General features: G+C 36.7%; 1 protein-coding gene across 4 annotated transcripts in view; it reads right to left on the reverse strand.

Moving 5' to 3' along the window:
• Positions 1–25,045, reverse strand: part of SYT1 (synaptotagmin 1) — a 333,690-nt gene that overhangs the window by 214,631 nt on the left and 94,014 nt on the right. The gene's annotated exons all lie outside the window — the stretch shown is intronic.

Here is a 25,045-nt window from a genome sequence, read left to right on the forward strand (position 1 = left end):
GCACCTGCAGGCCTCCCCCCCCAGTTCCAGGAAGGTGACAGGCTTTCACATTTCTGAGGCTGTCAATCCTCTCATCAAAATCAAATTCTCATGGTGTATTAGATCTCAGCAGAATTACACCATTAGACTGAGGAGCCAAGGAAGAAAGAACATAAGCCTGCAATGAGAGCCACAGCCTCTCTCACCACTTTTGGAGGAGAGTGGAACATGCTGCAGAGGGGTCTTTGATGCCTCACTCCTGCTGTTTCACACAGGAAATTTGTACGGTAAGAACTGAACACAGCACACCAGCTGCTTTAGCCTTTCTTGGCCAGGTTACAAGCGTCACAACAGAGGTGAGTTTTAAGGCAGGATTTGAAGGAACACAGCATACTGCCTTTGCAGATTTTACTATTAACAATCTTCATTAATAAAGGCTGCTTGAGAGAAGGGAGAAAATTGGAACTGCTGGGCAATAAGGGTTACAATAAGGGCAACATTGGTGTGAAAGGGCAAGCACAATCAAGCTGTGAAGGCATTAATTGTGAAGATGACCAATTTGGATGCAATTAAAATATTGAGCCAAATACATAGTTACCGAGATAGACAGACATATTTTTAATTTTACATCAACTAGAAAATGAAAATGTTGTTATCTGAAACTGTCAGACTATAGTACACCAACACTTATGCTGGCCTTTAAAAAGGCAAATCATGATTCCATCTACCATCTCACTCCAATCAGCAAACCATCTTTCATGACTCAAATCACACAGGACTCAAACTATAACTAATTATAAAATCTAATTTCCCTTTATTTCTGTATCTTTCTGTCAATATTTATGACATACCAGAAATCACTCATCTCATATGAGTCTACTGAAGAAACCTGCTAAGCAACAATTAAGAAATGTTTGGAGCCGAGGGCTATATAATACATTAGTCAGAAGCATTCTAGTATTTTGATGTTATTAAGTTTTAAACTTTTTTGAACCATAGGGATCAGCTCTTCTATCTAACAGCCCATTTTCTTATGTCCTAGACATCAGTAAGGAGCTGAACACTTAAAATGATGCAAGGTTAGCTGGACACTGATGTGAAATCTTATTCTTAAGGGTTTAGAACAGTTCAGATGCTGGTGTAAAACACAGCTAATTTGATTCCCACAGTTTGTGACTCATATCAAATATCAACTCATGTCAATAGCCTTAGCAAGATTTACCTTGCCTGGTGCTCTGTATTACCTGTATAAAACGTTCTGGTACAGACCACGACAGACCTAATCTGAACTACTGTACTCAAACATCTCTGAACGGGTTCAACCAAAACTTTCCCTCTTGCTGTCAAGTCAAGTTTTCCCAGAGGGATTTGAAATTCAGAAACAGTCAGAAGGAGGGTTCAATAAAAGAGCCTCTAATCTCCACCTTCTCCTAGGGCTCAGAGCCAGTGTTTTGGTTCAGGGCCCTGTGTATACCTTGCATTTGAGCAGAGGTAGCTGCAAGTGCCTCAGAGAAATTAACACCCAGAGTCACACCTGCTCTGTGGTGCACTGTCTCAATCTTTCCCTGTTTCTCTAAGCTGTCTGTGTCAAGCTGTGCCGTATTATTACTGAGCCTTTCAGGACGTTCACTGCTTTCTTCTGTGGCAATGACAACATAGAAAGGAAAGACAAATGCTTACTATACTACTAATTGTAAATAACTGAATAAAAATACAGGTTATGCAACACAGAAGCAGATTTACGTGAGCCTATGAATAAGTGTGGTGCTGCATTAAGTGCAAACAGAGACAGCCTACCTGCTTCTTTGAAGCTCACAGTCTGAGTTTCCAAAAGATATGAAAAATGTAATAGACATCTGGAATAAGTAAAAACCAATCAATAAAATTCAACAGTTGTCCAGGAAACTAAATACCATCACCCTTTACAAGGATTTTCAGAGTGAACATATAAGGAGATAAATAAACTGGAAATATTTGCATTTCTAGAGGAAGATGAACACAGTACAAAAGAAACTCAGCTGTGTTTCTATCACTTACTATTAAACACAGGCAATTTTTTTATTAGATGTGTTCAAAGATTATTTCATTCACCCTTGGTTATGGACTCCTGTGGGTCTTCAGTGCAGGAGATCCCCTGCAGTGACAACTATATTTTCAGAGCTACAAATAGCATCTGTCAGTGCTAGTAACTTCCAAGGCTCCATTTTCATTTCAATATTTGCAAGAGAAGACGTTTCCTAATGAAACCATTGGAAATATCAACAGAAACACATTTTGATATGTGTGACTACATCTTGCAATATCCCTTTGAAGTGCAATCTATATTTAACAAATGTTATCTACAGAAGATACTTTAAGGCATTTAATTTCAGGGTACATACTCATTTCAATGATCTGCAACTTTGATTCGGTTAGCATATAGATAGCAAAAGAACAACAAAGCCTTTTTTCATTAATTCTAAACTCTCTGATCCCAGTCACCTTTATGGTAACCAGTTATGGCAATGGTCCCATTAAACTGGGGCAGGACTGGAGCTCTGAAATAAAACCAGTTCAGGTAAAACCACTGTATTTAAGATTATACATTCATATATGCTCATGAAATGAAACCCTACTCCACTGCAAGGAAGGAAGTTGCAATTTTTCTCAGGAAGCCCTTGTTTAACTCATACAGAAAGTGGATTTACATTTATTACAGGTGGCAAAGAACATTTTTAGCATCACGGAATCATGGCAAAAATAAGCCCCTTTTATTAGATGCTTCACTTTTCATTGTAAACTGTGATACAAAAGATGAAAGGGAAGTTGCATGGTAATTAAAAGATTTCTCAAGGTATCTTAGGCCATCTGCAGTCTCTTTATTCCATTACTATTTTTAAAACCAGGAACAACTATGTGATCTTTTACAAACTCCATGAAGAAAGAATTTTTATCTGTTTAGGATTATGGGCTAAACACTCATTAGTAGAGCATATGGCTGTTATTTGAGTACTATTTTCCCTCTCTTCTTTCAAACAGTGAGGAATAATTTTGCAAACTGAATCTCTGTACTCTGGAGTAATAAAGAGCTGCTAATATATCATCATTATGGCTCAGTGACAGTTCCAGAGCACAAGTGGACAACATTTTTGTCATGAAGGAATAAAAGCTCTAGAAATCAGTTTCAGGAGGGTTTTGGTTTTGACAGAGCTGAAACTTAGCCCAGGTTTGTTTACTTTATTGATTGTCTTTCAGACCTGAGGACATCACTTCTGCGGCATATCTAGGAGGTTTGGAATAAACTATCTTGAAATTTTGTGTGGCAAAATGAAAAAATATAAACTAAATCTCCAACAAAAATCAGCAGGCATTTTAGCCTACTGAATTTAGCAGCACATCCTCAAAACACAAGCCCAATAGTCTTAGAAGTGAAAATGGGTATTTCAAATTTTATTCTCTGCTTTAGAATTATTTATGAGAGAAAACCAGATTAATTGAAAGTGGAGGAGTCCATTATGAATAGACTGACATCCTGTAAAACACAGAACTGATGTCTGGAAAAATGAGGCTAGCATTCGATTATGAAGTTTAAATTAGCTAATAACCAGTACAGAGTCTGGATAATTTCCAGTTGCATAATGTGCAACAAATTAAATGTATTTTGAAAAAAAATGCAGTTGCAGGCATTTATTAATCATTTCACATATTGAAACAGAAATTGTCATACATTATGAACTTTACAGTCCTTAATCATATGTATATTTCACTATTTTATGGGCTTAATTTGTTTAGCATCAACTTTTACTGTGAGTAACATTGATTTTGTCAAAACCTCAAATAAGTCACAGAACAGATCTGAGGATTACTTCAGAAGGGATTTAAAGCACACACTGTGAATCTCTATACAACCACCACTTAAAACACTATCCGTTCAGGCCCAGATGGATTGCTATGGCAACAGAATCCCAAATACCAGGTTTGTAACTAACAAAAATGTAAATTATTGATGAACTCAAGAGTTGTCTCTCTTGGACACCCTCCTATTCAAATACCAAGCCGTATGGCTAGAATACAGAGAAATGGTTGATATGCAATTCCCCCAGCCCAGTGAGCACTAATCCCAAAGGATTTCATTAAATCTTTTGGCTTAAATTTTTATTCTTGGAACAGCAGTCAGCAAGCAGGGATTACATTAAAACAGGCACTACTGAGGTCATTACCGACTGAATTCAGGCCTGTAATATAACAAAACAGGAACTAATTTTAAATATACCTCCACACACATCCCCCCTCTCCCCAAAAATAGCACTGCTCTAAGTTACTGTATACTTGGTGACAGCACTTTTTCCACTCACATCACCACCCTTCCTCCTTGCCTACAGGAAATGATGGAGAACAGTACTATAAAGTAAAAACCAGAAAGACATGTTATTTGCTAAAGAGGTGCACATCTCATTGTAGAGGCAACTGTGCATAAACAACTTAGTTGCAGAACAATGAATATAAGGAGGCTCTGCAGCCTTTTATATTTTGTAAATCAAAACCAAGAATAAAAACTTCTCTAGCAAATGAGCAAATCAGAAGAGAGGAAGTACTTATTGGCATTGTTATTGCAAATTTCCTGAATAGTCTGCTAAGTGAACAAATAGTGGTAGGAAAGCCAAACACTACTGGAAAGCCTCTCAGACTTTATACAGAATGTGGTTAACACAGTGATTGTCAGACAAAAATCAGTTCTCAATTTTGGACTGTGACAGTCCAGCTTGTTTTAAAAGAAACTGTGGCTTTAAAAAACCCAAACAATTCTCAGGTGTGTGCCTGGCATTAGGGGTCACTGCACATAGACAGGAAATGCCAAACTTCTGACTGTAAGAGTTTGTTACCAGATCCAATGTCCACTCAAAACTAGAAGGAAAAACCAGGACAGGGGTAAATTTGTGGAGATGGGTAAATATGGAGGGATGCTTTTGCTGATAGAAAGGAAACAACTATTGAAACAGAAAGTGCAAGAGATAAAACCAAGGCATCGAGTAATTTCCTAAGACAAGGGAGAAATTTAGAGCAACAGAATGTGAAGAAGATAGTGGTTGTACCATACACTTCCTGTGGGGCGGGAGAAATTCTCCCATCCTCATTCACATAGATGAGCATTTACTCAACACAGTACACAAAGACAGACGACCTATTTAGGAGAGCTGCCATTTGAACAGCCATTTAAGTTTACAGATATTAACTACATTGCATGCCTTTAGGTCTCAACAAACAATGTTTAAGTACTTCAGAATACAGTTTACCAGAACGCAAGTGCTGCATCACTGTGGACTGTTGTCATCTTACTGCAAAAGTTCTATACCTTCCTGGTGATTTTGCATGGCAGCTCTTCACAGCACTCTTTCTTCTTCACAATACAGCTAAAAAACTTCAGCTCTCTCTTCAACCAGCTAACCCACTCTTTTGTAGCACTCTTCTTCTTATTGGACACAGCTGTGGCCTATTAAGCTCAGGTCTGTTCCTAATCTTTGGTGACTAGTACAGCTGCAATTCCTCAGGCGTGAGACTACCTTCTACACTATTTTCTTACATTCTATCCCCCCACAGTGGACACTAGAGACAAAACCTAAAGTATTTACACCCTGCTTTTCTCTGTCCATTCAGTCTGTGGCCTGGCCATTCCCACCCTGTGATTGATATATTTAAAGGTGAATAGTTTTCAGCTCTATAGATTTCTCTACTCAGCAAAGGACTCAGCTCACTGTGGAATTTCTCTGGAAGTCCCTTTTACAATACGAGCAACAAAACTGTTTTTCAGCCTCTGCTCACTTGTTCTGAGCTACCTGCCACCTAAAGTTGAAAGATCCTTCCCTGTAACTTTCTCAGAACTTCTTAGCAGAACCAGGTGTTTCAACTCCTGACTAGCTTTCTCTTGTTATTACCACACACCTCCATTAGACAATGCTGTTTCTGTTACACACAACTCACACACAGGCAAGAGCAGCCCCCAACCTTCAGTAAGTGCCAGCTGCTCTTCAAATGCCCCTGCCTTGCTCTCCCAGTTGCACAATGCTTCTGACATTCTCAGATTCTTTCTCCTACCAGTACTGCCCAGAACATGCCTTGTTACCCTCTTTGGTTCTCAGTCCTGCTGGATTCAGATCTCTTGTTGCCCATCAAAAGCCTTTTCCAGCTTCTGCTTTATCCTTACACTTGGCTTGATGTTAGAAGAGCCATCCACTCTCCTAACACAACCACACCTTGGTCAGCCTCAGAACCTCATGATCAATAAACAATCATATGAATCAGTAGGCACCAAAAGATTCTCTTTTCAAGGAAGAAAACCTATCAATGGTGATGATATGGTCAGTGACAATACAGTCACAAATGGGTATCTGAATCATCTTGAGATGTTTTAAGAATCTTATGCGGCCAAAGGAGCATCAGAATCTGGGGCAAGAACAGCATTTCCTCCCTCCAGTAGCTATCCAGGACAATATATATCTCTTCTTCTACTAACACTCCTCTCACTGTGAAGCTACTGTAGTCCTGCTTTATAGAAGGGATGGTACAAGTGCCAGCAATATGGATGCACAGCAAATGTGGCACAGACTTCAGGAGATCTTTGCATGTAACAAACCTATACAGTAGATAAGTTGGATGAGTTCACACTACATAGGGACACCTCAACCACTATGTTACATCTGCCATGCAGTATCTGTGGAGCTGCTCTGGAAGGAATCTTCCCAGTGTGCAGCTTGCCATTCTTGCTCTGTGATTGCTGGCTATGTCTCAGCCATTTTCTTAGACAAGAGTAGAGTAGATTACATAGCACTTATTTTTTTCCAATTTCAAATATGGACACATGAGAATACCAACATTTATTAACAATAAAAAGCCACGAAAATTTCATACGTCAGAGTGAAGCTTCATTTTTAAGTGAACAACTAGCACTCATAACATGGCATTCCATCAAATTTAATTCCAAATATTTTCAGGCTTTTCTAGACAATAAGATATAAAGCTACAATTATTTATGAGACATGTTAGAAAAAAAGAAACACAGTTCTCCATAAGTTGCTTCATAACACTATTTACACTAGGCACCTTGGATCACACGAAATTATAAGAAAATAGTTCCTAGCAAAGTTGGTTTCAGATGTCATATTTAGTTTGCTTGTTACAGATATAGACTAAGACTATTTAGAAGCACAATGGAGGTTTTTAATCAGTCTCCTAAATCCTTCCTAGAAAGATAACATATCTTTACATTAGTAGATACACACTGAGGTGCATTCCAGTGTTTCGAGATTCAAAATCTAATTGCTTTTATCACAGGACGAAAGAACCTGCTGCAATATCCACTGCAGGAAGTGATTATATGTTACATAACACAGCTGATCTTTTTGTTCTGGCATGAGAGGTTTTATTTATTTATTTATTTATCTCTCAATTCTGCTTTATGAAAATGTACTAATATGGGTAAGCAATTCACCCATAAAATCTGATAGTGAGTGTCAACACCTCAGCAAATTAAGCTACATAATCTATGGGTGAGATGTTCCAATACCCTTTCCATATTACCCTAGAGAGGCCTACTGTGGCAACAACTTCAGTATCTCTTGGCCATTTAAATGTATTCCTTCAAAGGTAACTTTTTAAATAAAGAGAAAATTCTATGCAGACTTACTCTGTAGCTCATCTGGATATGTACACAAAATGTATACGGATGATAATGCACCACTGCTATAATGGCAGCCCACATTTTCTATACAGTAAGTTTTATTCATGCCACTGTTTTCTTCTAATGGAAACTATTTAAAAGAATGTGAAAGTCCACCAAGTCTAAATACAGACAAAACCAAGTTACTGCCTACCCCCTCCTGTACTAGTCCAAGAAGTAATGGACTACATGCTGATCAGATTTCTGGTAAGCAGCAAAACAAATCCCATAAAGACAGGTACATCACTTTCCAAAGCTGGTACCCTTGATTTCTCACATTAATTTTAATGTTGTTGTTCTGCATCCACCATACAACAAGCCCTTTTCCTCCACAGCAACTGCTCTATGCTCCCTTTCACCTTTTTATAATGATCTGGGTGCTTCATATCCCAAGACTGCTATTATTAAACTTCATGTGCAATTTCACTAATCTCACAATCACAGTTGGCTTCTCCTTTTCATTGAGCTACACTTCAAACTACTAGGAGTATGAAAAAACTAAGAGAATGAAAACATACCAATTTAAATGAAGATTTTTTTGGCTTTTTGTTTGCGAGAAGAGATTATATTTTGTACCTTTCTGTGGTCAACAGGAGCAAAGAATGAAACACTCAAAATTAATAATGAAACTGGACAGCAGTGAGCCCTTGCACTGGCACTAGACTTCATTACTAATAGGATCATTAAATAAAGTAAGCATACATAAAGATTATAAATGTTTCTTTTCAGTTACAGCACATAATATTTCATCATCAAAAAATGTTTCTAATCACTCTGTTTAGCATTAAAATAACTTCATCGTAACACCATAAGAGCAAGCAAACATTTATACTAACATTGGTGGAGATACTTTATAACCTTATGGATAGATGATTAGGATGACAGAATTATGAGCAATTAGTTAAAAATAAAATGTTTCAGCCTCCAAATTATTTATGTTAAAAAAAAATAACTGTGGTATTTGTCTTTGAAACATTTATGACAAGAATGGATTACCATTATGAGACCATTTTATAAACATCACAAAGTCTGTTGGAAAAAACAAATTCATCTTATACCATGTTCTCCATCTTCCTCAGCATGTAAGAATATTAGACCTCCTTACAGTCAGTAAAGAAAACCCTAAAGTTGAGCAATCATTATAAATTGTGTCTCTTATTTAGTACTGTCCAGAACACTACTTTCCCAGTGACTGTCATTGTGGCATACAGGGCTGTCTCCTGGAAGGAGCTGTATGTAGCATCACTAAGAGATGCACTGACCAGTATTGCTGGTCCTCAAACACAAGTAATAGGTTGACCAGTCAGTAGATCTTTCTGGTTCTTCAGCAGTTTAACTTCTGCCTAGACACAGAGGCCAACAAATAAACGAAACCAAACAAAAGAATAGCAGACAGATGCACTGCACGTGTATAAAACAGGTGAATGCCAAGAGCAACACAAACTGGAGTTTCTTGTCAGGTTACAACTTGCTGAAGAAACGTGTAACCTGAGTGACAAGAGAGAACATGGAGTGACATGTAACAACAGCCTGTGGAAAGTACGAGGTGGGCATGTAAGCAGCCACAGCTGCAAGTGCTACTGCGATTCTCAGAAGCTGCAAAGTCAACTCAGCAGCAACTGCACATTTCAGTAGGAATGTCTCATGTCCCTGAGATAAATGGCTGCCAGCCTGGCTGGCTGTGTAAGGGAGAGAATTTGGCCATTGGAGCTCTTAACCAAGCACAGGTACCCCGGGGTAGTGTGTCTAAGCCATGCTACTTTCCATAGTTAGAGGCACACAGTAACATCCTACCTGGCTACCTTGGCTTCCTGCCCTGGTCAACTAACAGGGTTGGGCTGGTATCTATAGTAAAGTTCATCTTCACATTTATAGAAACAGAGTGAAAGTTTTAACTAGCCTATAGCTGCTGGTATTTGGGTCTAAATTCACTATTACATAACATCCTCTAGAGATGCAATTTCCGTATCTTAAAGCTTTTCTTTGCACATTATGTGCACGTGCCTGATTTTGCAATACTGAAGATGAACTGAAGCATCATGACTTTTTTCATCTTGAAACCACAAGCAGAAACCTAGAGACTGGGGAATTGAAGCAGGCCTTTTAATCACAGGTGTCACTCTGAGCTGCGACAGAAGAGCTTAACTGCCAATCCTGGCAGATTACATGTAAAGATATTATAAACAAAAAGGAGGATAAAAGACAAGTGGTGCTTTTGCAAGTCTTCATAACAGTAAAAAAAGGAAGCATCAAGTCCACATTCAGCAAATCTGATAGCCTAATCAAAAAGCAGCACATCAGACAGTGCAGTGTTGATGTGCAGATGGCTAGGAACATTAAAAGAGGTAGTTATCATTATTGTTCCTTACGTATTTGAGAAAAGAAAAGACATCGTGATATTGTATTTGCCTATAAAATCAACTTCCTCAGCTAGACATTGCCAGAAGGAATCTAATGGAAATGTCTATTTAGTGAAAATCAAATAATTACCTTGTAATTACCATCTCACGTGTCACATTTAATGTTAGCATCTCTAAATCAAGGAAAATTCAAAACAAGGTCTATTTGAAATCCTTAAAAAAACCATATGGGCAAATATTTTAATTGGGCTACTTTTGCTAATGAAGCTAAGTATTCCACATAGCAATATTTCTCCCTTTTTGTAGAGCCAAATGTTAACATTAACCACCCTTTAATTTAATCTTCCTACCCATCTTGACAAAATCTGCTTAATTTTTGATTATTAGATTCTCTGAAATACAGCTTATTTGGACCAAACTTCAGCCACTTCATAAAAACTACTGATTTGCACTCAAATAGCACACTGGAGCAGTCTGAAGGAAAAAACCATTTGTTCTGTCTCAACTGATGTATAGCGTAATTTTCTGAGATTCTTTCATTGCAATTTGCAAACACATTAGCTAAGTCTACGAAACAAAAGCAATCTGTACTACCCGTGGCCCAGAAGAAGCAGAAGCAGAAAGTTAGAAAACATAACAAATGTCTGAATCATCTTGAGGCAGGGACATTCTCTACCTCAACACAAAACATCATTATCCAAAATGTGCCTCATCTATTTTTCTGACAAAGGAAGCCTGGCCACTGCACACCTAATACCGAATACAGTCTTAAAATAGGCTGTATAAGAGTTTTAAGGAGGGGCCTAGAGAAGGCAAACTTACCCTGGACTAACTCAGGGAAGCAACACTGCAGTTAGATTATGGACTTCCAGTCCCCTTGTCCAGTTCCTGCAGTTCCACCCTCAATTCTGTAGTCCCACTAGCCACCTGTCCCAAAAGAGGAAAGCCTGTAACACTGACAGGCTGAAGCTCTCTGCTGAATAATCCAATGCAGAATCTAGCAGGTGCCACTGAACACATTGCAATATTGCTGCTTCTCAAACAAAGCAGATATAAGGGAATACACTGTGGGCAGGAAGGAGAATGTAAGTGCAGCTTTGATAAGCAGCCAGATGAGAGCATACCTGCATTCACAGATAGGAAGGGACAGCATAATAGACACTGTTACACAGAATGATTGTTACAGCATTTCTCAGCATGGATTTTAAACAAATCAAGAAAACACCACATGATGTATCCAAAATTTCATTTCAGCATCTGACAAAAAGGAAGTATCTGTTAAAAATCATCTCATTCAAGGAAACCCTTAATAGGAGTTTCTGTAAAAAGAGAACTTGAAATTGCCTGTCAACAAATCAGCAGATGCCCTTTCTGAACCTGACAGGTACTTTTTGGCATTATTGTAATGACCATAAGTACCTTGTTGCACAGGGTAGAATCAATTGCTGTAATAAATTGCTACTATCACTTATGAAGTATGCAGACAATTTCTAATCTATGCTTTGCACTGACATAAAATATGCAAATTCAGCATACTCAGGCAAAGCTGACTGTCAATGTATTTTCCTTTTGACAAAAATCAGCATTTTGCCCATAAGGTTATAGTCCTGTCTCAAGAATAACTGAAGCAAGGGCTCTTCAGCAAAATTGATTCTCCTAAAATACAGTAACACAATTCACAGCAGTGTCAGTCTTCAGCAAAGTTCTATGATACATTGAGATTTCAGGATGCAATGTGAAATGCTGCTTTATGAACAGAACAACGTGACAGCTTAAAACAGGAACATCATGGATTCATTCAGGCACATCAATAAATCCAACGCCTGTCTCTGTCAACTATTTTCCTTCTGTAAGCTCTCTGTTCATATATCAGAAAATTCAGGAGATTAGAAAACAGCAAGAGTAGGAGAAAGGAGAAAATAACAAAGAAATCAAGTATCTCCTCCTCTGGCCCTGGTTTCATTTGTTCATTCCTCATATGCCTTCTCTTCTCCTCCACCTTCTCCTTAAACTAAAATGAGCATCTAACAGAGCTGATAGTTGCCATTCTTCGCACCTAAATAGTTCCTTTGAGCATACAGTAAGAAACTGTCTTGAAGTACTTTTATTCTGAATCTTGCCACACTCACAAGAAATAGTGAAAAAAGAAGCTGAGATATTAAATTACCATAACTGCAAAGCAATTCTTGCTTCACAAAAAATCCAGATCTGCTTGTCTTGCAATCTGTCCAGTGCTCTCTCAAAAATGTCAGTTTGCAATGAGACAGAACAACAGAAACAGACCAACGTGATTTTTGGTGTGTCAGCTGCCATCTTCCATGCCCATCAAAGATAGTACCCTTATCTTAGCTTGTTGAAAAATACATCTGATTTCATTAATAGCTTTCCAAATATGAATCATAAATCATTCGAAGAGATCACTGAACATGTTATGAAAAGCAAAGAGGAGTCTCAAGAGGTAGATTTTGGAGAAATGTGGCAGGCAGACTGATACTGTTAAACAAAAACCCAAAGAAAAAAAAAACAGCTGAAGAAAGTGGGAAGTATCTGAAAGGCTGAAGACTTGACAGTATTTGGCACATGACCAGCACTGTAAACAAGCAGAACAAGACAGAACAGGGAAAGAAAGCAGTGCCTGGATACCAAAAACCCCTTGCTTTGCTCTAAAATATTTTAAGGGAAATAGTAAAGTCCAGCTATTCCTGGACCAGGAAAAGCATAATAAAGTAGGAAGCTGAAATCATCTTACATTAGTTGAGCTGAGGATTCCTTGAACTAAGTATTTCTTTTCTTCTTTCCACCTTATCCCACCATGCTGTTATTGTGGAGGTGAATGGAATTAGTGGAGCTAATACAGGGTTAGAATTCAAGAACTCTAGAGATGTAATCCTGGATTGGTCTCTGACTTGCTCTGGTACCATGTTTGTGTCACTGTTGAGTTTCTCTACTAATAAAGCAGATACAGTAATACAGAACTCATGAAGGACCTTGCAGGATTCAAGTGTGCAGGATTTTGCAGGAAAGCTGCCAAATTTAAGTTTCCTGCAGCACTTAAATGGATCAGCCTACAGGAACTGGGGCTTAACTTACATCTATAAAAATGTAAACTGCAGTAGGAGAGAATCAAGACAACCCTGAGTGTTTTTAAAAATCTTACCTTTGCATTACTAAACCACGTGCCATGGGGACTAAATGTTTGCACTTCTGGGACTTTGCCTTATTTCCAGATTTACACTGCAGGGTAGCTGAAGTTTTCCTTCGGCCCTAACACCTTAAGATTGTTTTTCTAAGGCATTATAAACAGAAAAAAAAGACCACTCTCTAAATATCCGTCACCATTTTGTTTTAAAAAGTCTTTGAAGCTACAAGTGCCTCTTACTGTTCATGTGTAAATGGCTCATCACATCTGACTCTCTGGGCAAGGTGGTATTACAAAGAAACAACATGTCTCATAATACATTTAACGTGGTTCAGTTGCCACTGCTAATAACACTACATTTATCCTACTAAATCCCAAAGTATTATCTTTTCACCAGCATAGGAATTACTCAGGCAAAACTGAAATATGCTCTTAAATGGAGCAGTTTAAACAAAGATGAAGGACCAAAGGACTGCAAGACTGCTAACAGTATTTTCTGGATTGTTTAAATGTAATAAATTCAGCAACAATTCTATATTCTTCACTGTTCCATGTTTCCCCTTCACAATGAATTTATTTTTGCTTTTTTTTTCTCTTGTTGCACTCACTGTGTTACAGAATTTCAAATCTCAATATAAGGAGTTTCTTGTAGCCCTAAATGAAATCACAATACTTTATGTATAAGCACTTACCTGTATTTGTAGGGATGCCTGCCTTTGTCATGCTGTATCCACTCACACATATATTCCCTCTTTATTTACCCAGCTTCCCCAAAAATCAAGGTCCAACTCTATTGTATATAGATGTTCTGTATTTACTTGAGAATTTTTGTTTACAAACTATAGCACACCAAACAATAACTAACTGGATTAAGTTAATACCCATGTTTATGTCAGACATGAATTATATTCTCTATCTGTTTAAAAGGTTGAGACAGAAATATTTACTTTGGATAACAAGGTGCAGTTATAGCAGCATGAGCATAAAATTGAGTATGCAAATAAACACATTATAAATGTAATTATTGTAGTCCCTGAATATATAAAAATGTATAGCATTTAAAATATGATGTCATGAGATATTACATGAAAAAATATATATTATCAAAGAATCACCAATAACAGATCATCCATATCTAAGATAATGGGCTACAGAGTCTTGAATTAGACAGGAGAGATGTAAGATGAGCCCAATTTAGATGCCTCCCTGGTAGCAGTAAAGAGATTTATAACATTCTGTGCAAAAGCAGGGAGGCCTTTGACACCCAGGATGTTCAAAATACCTTCAGTTAGATCAGTGTACCATTCTGAAATAACAACAAACACTACAGAATTTATGGTACAAGAATAGCAAAGGAAGATGGTGCATTCCAGCCTGGATACAGCACACAGAGACTGAGTTAGAGATATTCTTTAACAGGATACTATGCTTTTATTATGCCCAGATGCCTTCTGAAGTCTTAAAAAAGTAACTAAAATAGATTTTTGATATTTTTAGATATTGAAAGATACTGTAATTGATAGTGATAATTACCTTGGTAGGAGGCAAAAGGCCATGCTGCAGCAGTACACGAACATCTCTTTTGCAAGCCTGCTAAATATATTGATTTGGCATATTCTGTACCATAGACCTGTTTATTAAACACAGCACTTTACTTACACTAGTCTTCCAAACACCAGTAAAAAACTTGGTGTCTGAGTCTTCTGACTTTACATAGTACAGATAATAGATTCCTGTTCTTTTCCACTCAGAATGAAATGGGTAACTCATTTCATAGGAGCCAGAAGCCAAATAAATTATCACTGTCGTTACTGACTAGGCATCAAAAGTATCTTTGGAGACAACTCTATGCAGAGAAACATGAGTTAGATCCACTCAACCACACAGCACAGCCTTCTGCATGAAGACGGCTGCAAGGGTGGCAAAGGCCACGTACCACCTGAAGACAAAAAGGCAAGACAAAACAGAGTCAGGTTCAGCTGGGGCAAGAGCTCCTCAATGCTGACTGAAGACTGATCTGGCCTGAAATTTTTGGTAGAGCATGGAAAAAAACTTCTGAGAACTATAGTAGTAGGATTACTACAAAAAGCAGATGATCGGATTTGTTGGTTCTGGTTTTCTTTTTTTTTTGTTTGGTTTTTTTGGTTGGTTTTGGGTTTTTTCTGTTTTTGTTTTTTGTTTTTGGTTGTTGGGATCATCTAATTCATATTCCTGCTTAGTGCAGCCTACCTTCTTTAAAGCAAAACCAATGTGGCTTTGCTGATTATGTGTAGTTTTACAATTTCCTTCATAACCAAGCCTAAGACATCAATATTGTTTGAAATGACAAAGAACGAAATGAGAAAGTCCCAGGACTTCCAATACTTATCGAGAAACTGTATGACAACAAGGAAATTAATTTCCCCAGTGCATGGAAGATATCACCCTAGGCACCAACTTCAGCCCTCAGCAAACACAGATAACCCTGGAAAAACCTCTAGGCTGGAATGGCCTTGAATATTCTGCCAAGACAACAAGTTGCAGAACACCTGAATTTTTTCACACAAGGAGACAAAAGGCACCTAAATCTCTAAGCAACTGGAAGGCTGTAGGAGAGCTCAAGAACATCCAAATGTCCTTAGGCTTTGCAACAACAAAATAATTTGTTAGCTGAAAATACCCAGAGCCTAGTATGGTGGGGCAGGTACTTTTCAACTTTTTCTACTGTATGTGGGATGGAAGGGAAAACAGAGCTGATTGTATTAGCTTTGCCCTTGTACAGTAATCATGGAGCTTTTGTGAGTTTTTATGCTGTTTTAACTGGAAAACAGAGCAACCAGGTGGCTTCACCATTTTATATAATGAGTCAAGAAAGCCAGTCTGTGCAGTTTTCATATGCCATTACACTGCGTTCCAAAGCATCCTTCATGCCTCACAGTGGCTTCTCTTTGTTCCTTTCCCTACATAATACTCCTCCTCATTTATAAGGAGCTAGAACATGAAATGTTTGGTTTATTAGATTTATGTTTGGCAAGTTAACTTCAATCACTACTCAGCTCTAAACATTTATGCTTCCCCCCAGATCAACAAATATCTATTCACTTCATATTTACCCTGTTTAACATGATCCGAAGGATTTTCCTGTAAGATGCTGAATTTCCTAAATAATAGCAATAGCTTGTGAAGAGGTAAAGACACTCAGCAAGGCGTTTCAGCACACGGACAACTACTTTTAGTAGTCAGGAAACCTTTGAGACTACTACTGTACTCAAACATATGTTTGTGTAACTGAATCAATGAACAGCACTCCCAGTCAAGCTAGAAGAGAGACACAACGGTAAAATTTGGTGGAAAAGGCCCAGATGGTTTCTGATAATAAATCAACCATAAAAATACAGGATTTTAATTAAGCTTTGTTGTTTTACTCAGGGATGCTTACATCCCTTAAGTTTTGTGTTTTGATGGTTGCATTTTAATTTAATTCTGTTTGTGGACGAAGCACGCCCCGAGATAGGCAATCTGTCTCACGTACTATTTTCTTACACTATCTGACATAGATATAACACAAGAAAAACACACTAATTTTGGCATGTTGTTGTCTCATCATCTTGAAATTAATCCCACCCTCAGTATGGTAGTAAAAGTTAAACAAACAAACGCTCAAATCCCTACAATTCCTGCATGCAAGAGAGGCTGGACCACCTCCTGCATCTTCCATACAGACCTGACCAACCTGTTGTTCACTTGGTCAGTGTTGGTTGTGGTACCTTTTATCCTAACCACAATAGTTTAATTCTTAACTTTTGGCTACACACCTTGATATCTCAAATTGAACAAAATGTCTAATCCATTTGTTGCTAATGATTTTATAGACATAAAGAAGTACGTTTTAGATTATTTTAGAGAATCTTTTTCTCTCTCTTCAACATGTTAAAATTGTAAGAAGACACTCACCTTCACTAGCATTTAACTCCGAAACTAAAAATGATCATATGTTGCCAAAATTTAAATTTTAAAATGTCCTAGAGCAATTAATCTTGGTCTTTCAAAGAAAAAATTATTATCTTTTGAAATAAAAAACAATTTGGGCTTTTCTTGAAAAGTCTTTATCTTTTACTTTCTCAAGCCAATCATAATTAAATTCAGGGTTTTTTAAAAAAATAAAACAAAACTACAGAGAATATTCCAATATCCTCAATTGTCCTGATTGGTCCTTTACCTCTAAATTATCCCTATCCATGAGATATTACTTTTTTTAGGAACTATTGATAGTTCTTTGTCATTGAAATTCACATTAGTACCAAAAAAGTATCTGATGTATTTATAGGAAAGAACACAAGTTATAAAAGAAAAATAAATAATACTGGTATAACATTTACTTTGAGTCTTCTTATTTATGCTAAATATTCTTATATAAGATGTATCTAATAGCTTCTTACACTTAAATTTGAATCAAGAAAATGAGAGGATCTATCAATCCTTTCTTTATGTATGGACAAACTCTAGCAGCCAAATTTAAAGAACTCTATAAAACTTCACTGCCATTAAATACCTTTCATCACTCAAATGCTACCACTTTATGGTTGTCTTGGTGATTTGTGGAAGAGATGAAAATAATTTTCATGTTTATTGTAAAATTAAAGATAGAAGCAGAGATTCCAAATGTGAAAGAAACTAACCCTATGCAAAGGAAAGGAATGAGAGTATCAAAATCCATGAAAACACATTTCAACCTTAGCAAGATCAGATTTGGAAAATCGGATTTTTTATGGAAAAAGGTTAGGCTGGTTCTGCTATCCAGCAATTTCTCATTCCCTTTTAAGTAAAAAAAGACATTCTGTAATGAAAACTAAATATCCATACACCTGAAAACACTTCACGTAACTAATTTTGATATTGAATGAGGTCTTTTGGTGAGTTGTGCAAAATGATACTGGGGAAAAAAACAATCTTTAATGATTTAAAAAAATACTGCATTGACAGACAGAACATTTGTTAGGAAAATTATGTATTAAATATAATTGGCTCCTTTGTGCCATTCATTCAGCATGCCATTTCCTATACCACAAAAGTACATTTGTAATACTGATACGGATACCATGAGAATATTTTTAAATGGAAATTTTATAAAACTTACTGTGGTTTGAAAGCAGGCATAATTTCAGACAATCTAGCCTGCTTTCATTGTCTATAGCTACCTACTGTATTAGCCTGAGGAGTGCCTTTCACTTTAATTTTTTTAATCTTTAACCTGAAAAGTTATTGAAAGAAGAACTGTCTTTTTTTGGTTTGGGTTTGTATATTCCCCTTGTACAAGCGAGGCTGGTCAATAATGGTGAATCTTAGTCACTGTTATAGCAAGAATATATTGAATCAGATAATAATCATCCTCCTCACTGCTATTAATTGCTCAAGCTTCCATTTAGTTTGGCTCCTTAGCCTTGCACATTATACTGTAACATGACATAAAAAAGGGAAAGATTTATGCTCTCTTTTAGCTATCAATTTTCTTAATTTTCAAGAAATAGAAACTTTGTAAACATTGACATAGAAAAAACTACTATTTTGTTTTTATTTAGTTAATTTAGTGGATTTTTTGAAAGCTGTTTCTATTTTGATTTTATTATTTGAAAATGAATGCTTTTTAAATAGATGTATTTATAGCACTGACAACACTGCTCAGGGACTGAAATTGAAAAGACATCTTATACTCTCCAAAAAGCAGATTTGCCTGCTAGTTCTCTGCTAGGTAAGTTTTAACAGAAGATTTATGTTTTGAAGGTCAGGATGAAGCTGATGAATTTCATGAAATATGAGACTCCTTTTAAAACAAGACACACCTATTTTCAGCTCAATGAACATATATTTTTCAATTCCTCCTCCATTCTTCTTCTGACCTATAACCTCCAAATTCCATTTCCTATTTCTGTTCAGTCTGAATGCCCTTGGGTGAAAAGCTGGAACCAAATCAATTTCTTTCACTACGAATCTGTTCTGTCCTCCTTCAGCTCAGTTCCTGTCCTGGCTAAGAAACCATTATTTTCTGGGCCTAATGAATATCACACCTTCTACTTTTATTTGGTGTTCTCTTCATCTCCATCTCTTCTCCTGACATGTGATATAGCAACTTCTTCAAACAGGTCAACAGCTTTTATGCTTCCCTTTGGGTCTTTTCTATCTCCTTCCAATCTTCACTTTTCTTCTTCTATTTGCCTTCCTCCTCCTGGTCCTAAGTCAGTTCTTAAACTCTTTTCCTTTATCTATTCCATAACACTTTGTGTCTAACTTTCATCCCCTGACAATGCTAAAAAATGCAGTTCTTTTTGACTCTTCTGTCCAGTTCCAAACTCCTCCCCCAATTATTTCCTTCAGCTTAATTCTCCTTGCTCCTTGACCTGCTGTTCTCCTCTGATTTCTGACTGTCTTCAAACGCTAAGCAAGAATGACGCAGTTTCTGTATTCCCAGTACCTTTTTCCCATAACTATACTACTGAATATACATCTTGGCTACTGCACTGTAAAAGTGCGGATGCTTCTCAGTTCATACATGAGAGACTTCTTGTCAGTGGCATCAACCTTCAAAGCCAGAAGTGTTTGCAATTCATACTTATTATTATCCCTGCAAGTGCTTCAGTTATTCATGCAGTAAGCACAAGTGATGACAAGTGATTTTGAATTTCTCAGAGTTCGGTAGAAATAGTTTTAAAATGGCTGATTTCAGAACATTAAGCACTTTTCTGCAACAGAAAGAGAAATGATGGTTTATATTTGAACATGGAAAAGAACACAAGCACTAGACCTTTTGAAAATCCTTTTGAAAAAGAGTGCCTATATATTAATACATGGTTGTTTTTTGGAGTGTTGTTGGTTGGTTGGTTGGTTGGGGTGGTTTTTTAAATCAAATAGATTTTAGCATAGGTAACAAGTTTTTATCACCCTAATGACACAGCTACCTGAAAGTATGAAATTTCTTTAGCAAACATGGCACTTTGAGACTGAAGTTGGTAGCTCCATGTAACTACTACCTATCTTGGAAACAAATACTATAAACAACCTGCAATTTTGCATGACTAGAGCAGGCCAACAGGCTGTAGGGGATACTACAAGGGGATATGAGAGGCAGAACTAACAGGGTGGTGCATTTTTCAGTCTGAGAACATAGTTCCCTAGTTAGAGTTGATGTTCTCATTATTCTGATCCTGTGTAATAATGACAACACAAACATTTCTATCTTTTCCATGACACACAGTATGTGGTAGGAAACCAAGTCAAACCCACCAAGATATGTACCTGTTTTTTGCTGGACCTTCAAAATGAGAAGTGAATAACCCAAAGCAGACTGCATATTAACCAGTTTTTCACTGAAAGCCATGGTGGGATCATAATATCATGTCTTAAAATCAAGCACAGCTCATATTCATGGGTCTCAAGCCATCCTGAAGTATCACTTTATTTTCTTTGCTTGAGTTCAATAGCACTCGCATTTACAGTCATTCATGCTTTCCCTCTAGGACACTTATAGTATTCCTTCTCAAAAATTTGCTTAAGAAAAGGACACAGTGTGATTCTTGGGGTATCCTGTGCAGGGCCAGGAGTTGGACTCCAGGTAAGAATGCAAACCTCGTAACACATAATCTCCAAGTTTGTTAATGCTGTGTTCCAAAAAAACGAAAGCAAACTTTTCCTTGGAATTTTGGCATCTTTTAGTGAAGTTACAGTTCAGCCCTGGACAGTATTTTGCTGTTATTTTTATACTTAGTGTACAAAAGGAAAGCTTGAATTATGATGCCAAACATAGAAATTTTAACATTTTTTTCAGGCCAGAATTCCAGCTCACTGTCATGAAAGATGGAACAGAACAAGGTAAAGACAAGAATAGTTTTCCTAATTGTAAGTCTAAATCTCTTTTTAAGAACTGCTGACCGCATTCCATCTCAGTATTACTTAATCCCTTTCAACTTGCTCTCTGTAGAGACAAGCAGTGAGAACAGGTATCATAGTTTGATTCTGTACTGACTTCATGTAACTGTTTCTTATTGTACTGGCAATCAAAGAACAGGTCTTTTATCTTGCCACTTTTTTATTTCTACAACTATCTACATTTCATAATTTGGGTTCCTCTTATTGTTACAAAGCAGCACTACAGCAGAAATAAAGAATCTCTTGCTATTAAAGGAGAAATTATTGGAAGGAATTGTCCCAGCAGTTTTAAGTATGAAAAATGTCTACATCTCCCAAAAATGAGATCTTTTTTCACACACTGGGTCCCACGCTTGGACATTAGCTGCTGTGGAAATTCTGTCAACTGGAAACACCAAGAAGGTTCTCTGGCACACAAATCTGTCAGAATGTCTTCCTTTAGCAGCGCAATGCTACCCACTGGCATAAAGCAAATGAGTCACATCCTAGCCTTGTCCCTGGTTAAATTTATTTAGGTAGATTAAAATTACATGTTTGAAAATAACCAGAGTTTGTAAATAGGTGAATTAAAAAGCTGTTAATTTATTTTGATGGAGAAGGACTTTGGAAATGTGCTTCATTTACATTCCAGGGTACAAACATTAATATTATCAAGGTCAATGAAGAAGAGAGTTGACCTTCGAAGTAATTTGTTTTAGTTTTCAACTGTCAGATTCCATATGAGCTATGAATGTAGTATTTACTCTCTTGCCATGTAAACTGACATGGGATTTGTTTCCCAAAATGACGTTTTGCAGCAGCTGAGTGCAAGTGTCACTACAAAGTGAAGTGTGGAATTCTAAAGCAATTTTAAGGTTATTGGTAGAAAACACTATTTTATCTATGCCAGTGTAGAAAAGTTGCCAGTAAAATGAGCTACAGAAAAAGAAAAAATATTTATACAAATAAAGAGACTCAATCTGTCTGTATTCTTTACAGCATACTGTGTCTGCAGCAATGCAAGGAGAAAGTTGCTTAAGGAAAGGTATTTTGTTTGAGGTAGGCTTGGAGACAGCACTACAGTGTTCTGTAAGTATTCAGCAGGTTGTTTATGCAGATGTAGGGCTTTTGTCAGACACTGGTAACACGCTTTGATTTACAATGTTTATGCTGATAAACTGTTACTGCAGGCTCCAGTAAGTCTTCTACCTATCCATCTAATGAACAACTGGATTTAAATTAGCTACTCATTCGATTTAAGTTATTTATCAGTTACCTTAAGGAGACTAGATTTTGCAGATCAGTAAAAATAATAGGAAGCTCTTAGACTAATATGTAGATTACTCAGTCAACATGCAAAATCGCTTACAGACTCACATTAAACAAATTAAAGGTTAAACAAATTTTCAGCAATGGCTTTGTCATTGCTACAAAGTCAAGCACCTGAAATTTTAGAAATATTGTACCCCTAGTTAATCCCCTAGAAAAGTTTTGCCCTCTAGTTAATCCATCTGTCACACTAAATTATTAATATGGTATCAGAATTTCACACCCACAATCAAGAAAATGAATGTTTTGGAGAATGAGTTTGCATGGTAAAAGCAGTTCATAAAAAGCCATTCTCTTTTTTTTAAAGCTCAAAGATATATATGTATCACAAGCAGAGTTTTAAGTTTGAGCTGTTCAAAAGCTGCAGTGGATCTTTTCCTATACATCTGAACTGCTACTTGAGCTGTAGTTGACACAGCTGAGAGATAAAAGCTGGTATTCCACCTGTGATGAATTTGGGCAGAATTCTGTGTCCACCTGAATGAGGAGCAGAAAAGAAAAGCACAATTTTACTGAAGTCATGGAGCGGACACTAAGCAGAAAGAAACCATGGAGAATTCACTGGACTAAACTACTTCAGCAGCTCCTGGGCAGTCTCAGTGCATCCCTATGCAGCTCTTCTGTTGAATGTTTCACATCACAAAAGCCTACCACAAAAGCTCTTAGAAAGAAGTCTAACACCATAGAAATTTCTGGCAAAATCAAAAGAAAAAGAATTAAAATTGAAGAATGGAAATTTCATTAAGTTTGAGCTCCAGAAGATCCCATTTTTGCTATGGATACCCAAAATAGTTCAATAAAAATTCTGAATATATATTGTGAAACTCTAAGAAAACATAAAATTCAAAAATTTGCTTCCAAGATGTCTACAAGTATTGCATCAAATCTTATTTTTCGGGTAAACTTTAAGGTATTATTCTAAAAAATTCCATAAATGGGATGAATCAAAATACGTGAATGAAACTGAATGAGGCTCAAAGAAAACCACAATGAAAACTAATAATTTTTTATACTTGGGCTTTCACTTGAACCACAGCATTCTGCCTGTGCCAAGTCTTTTTTTTGGGTCTACACCAGATAAAAATTGTGTCTTTGACACTAAATCAGATTCTATATAGAACTGACATTCACTGGAGTCTTGAAACTGCTTGCATTTATTACGACATGACTGCAACCACAGTGCAGACAAATTTTGTCTCGGAATACTGAATGGCTTTGGTGAACTTCCACTTCTTTCACCAGAAGAAAGGAGCAAAAGGGTAGTTTTAATAGAATGTATTTCAGTCAAACTTGAGGAACATTTCAAAAGACCAATGAAAAAGTTCTTCTCTAGGACCTTAATATTAGCCTATGAAAAAAAGTACAACATATTAAAATGCAAGAGAACAAGTGAAAGATATTTGGGGAGCAGGAAGAAACAACTTAGCTCAGGAATTTAGCAGTTAATGGAAACATGACACTAAATTGTAGAGGAGAGAGAAAAGTAAAAATGTAGACATGCATTACAAAGAGGAAGGAAATATTTCAAAAACTATAAGGGAAAGGCTACATGGGAACTTTTTTGTATTTTATATTTCTGAGAAAGGAGAGACATTCAGTAGGGGTTTCTGTAGTAAAGTTTTTTTAGTACTCTTTACTCTTCTACTCTTTTTCTTAGTTAAAAAAAAGAGCCAACAAGTTCAGCATCTTCTAAAACTCATTCATTTTAGAAATGTCTTTTTTTACGAATAATGTATGAGTACTCATAGGCCCATGATCCTGTCACTGCTATTGTTGGCTGACATTTGAAGTGATTCTGATTTTGAAAAATGTACTTTACTTTAAAATTAAGCCTAATATGTCACAAATTACCGTAAATGGAATTGCCATTTTGCACAGCATTATGATTATAGACACCACAAGAAATAGCTGAAGATTACATCTGTTTAACTATGGGCAATGATGTTTAAAGGTCAAATGGATGTTTTGTGGAAAAACACAAGAAGACAAACAAATCTAAAACCCAAAGCCTGCTACCACAATTTCAATCCCAGGTAAAAGTCTACCTCAGTATCAGTAATGTACAGGTTACCAGCACAGGTATTAGCACAGAGCTTGACATTGTTGTCTGTCAACTTGTGCAGAAACAAGAATGCTTGAAGAGCAGCTAGCATGTCGAAGAAAGAAGTTTACATTTCCTGATTTTATTTATGTGTTTTAAAGAAAATATCCTAAGTATTAATAAACGGGAAAATAAGATATTAAAATTGCTGCTATTCCTCCTGTTTAAATTAGCTTCCCATGAACCTCATTACTACTAGCCAATAAAACCCCTTCCTTAGCATAGCCTTGGGTTTAAAACACTCTAATGCAATGGAACATTTTTATCATTCATATTAATACATTAAAAATTGTATAAAATAGATTAAATAAAATTTGTGACTACAGTCTGTAAATCTAAATAATATAAAGAAAATACTGGCATAGGAAGATGTTGAGAAGATAGCAGCCTGAAATTTAAGACAGGAAGTGTTTACACTTTGTGAAAGTACACCAAGGCTAGCACAGACCTGTGTTTCATGTTTCAAGTGACACAGCAAACAGCAGCACTGGTGATCTGCACAGATTCATGTGCTATTTGAATAGGCTACTATGGTCCAAGGTGAATAAACACAGGGATTATTTATA

The sequence above is a fragment of the Melospiza georgiana genome, chromosome 4 (genome assembly GCF_028018845.1).
Source record: "Melospiza georgiana isolate bMelGeo1 chromosome 4, bMelGeo1.pri, whole genome shotgun sequence".
Lineage (NCBI taxonomy): Eukaryota > Metazoa > Chordata > Aves > Passeriformes > Passerellidae > Melospiza > Melospiza georgiana.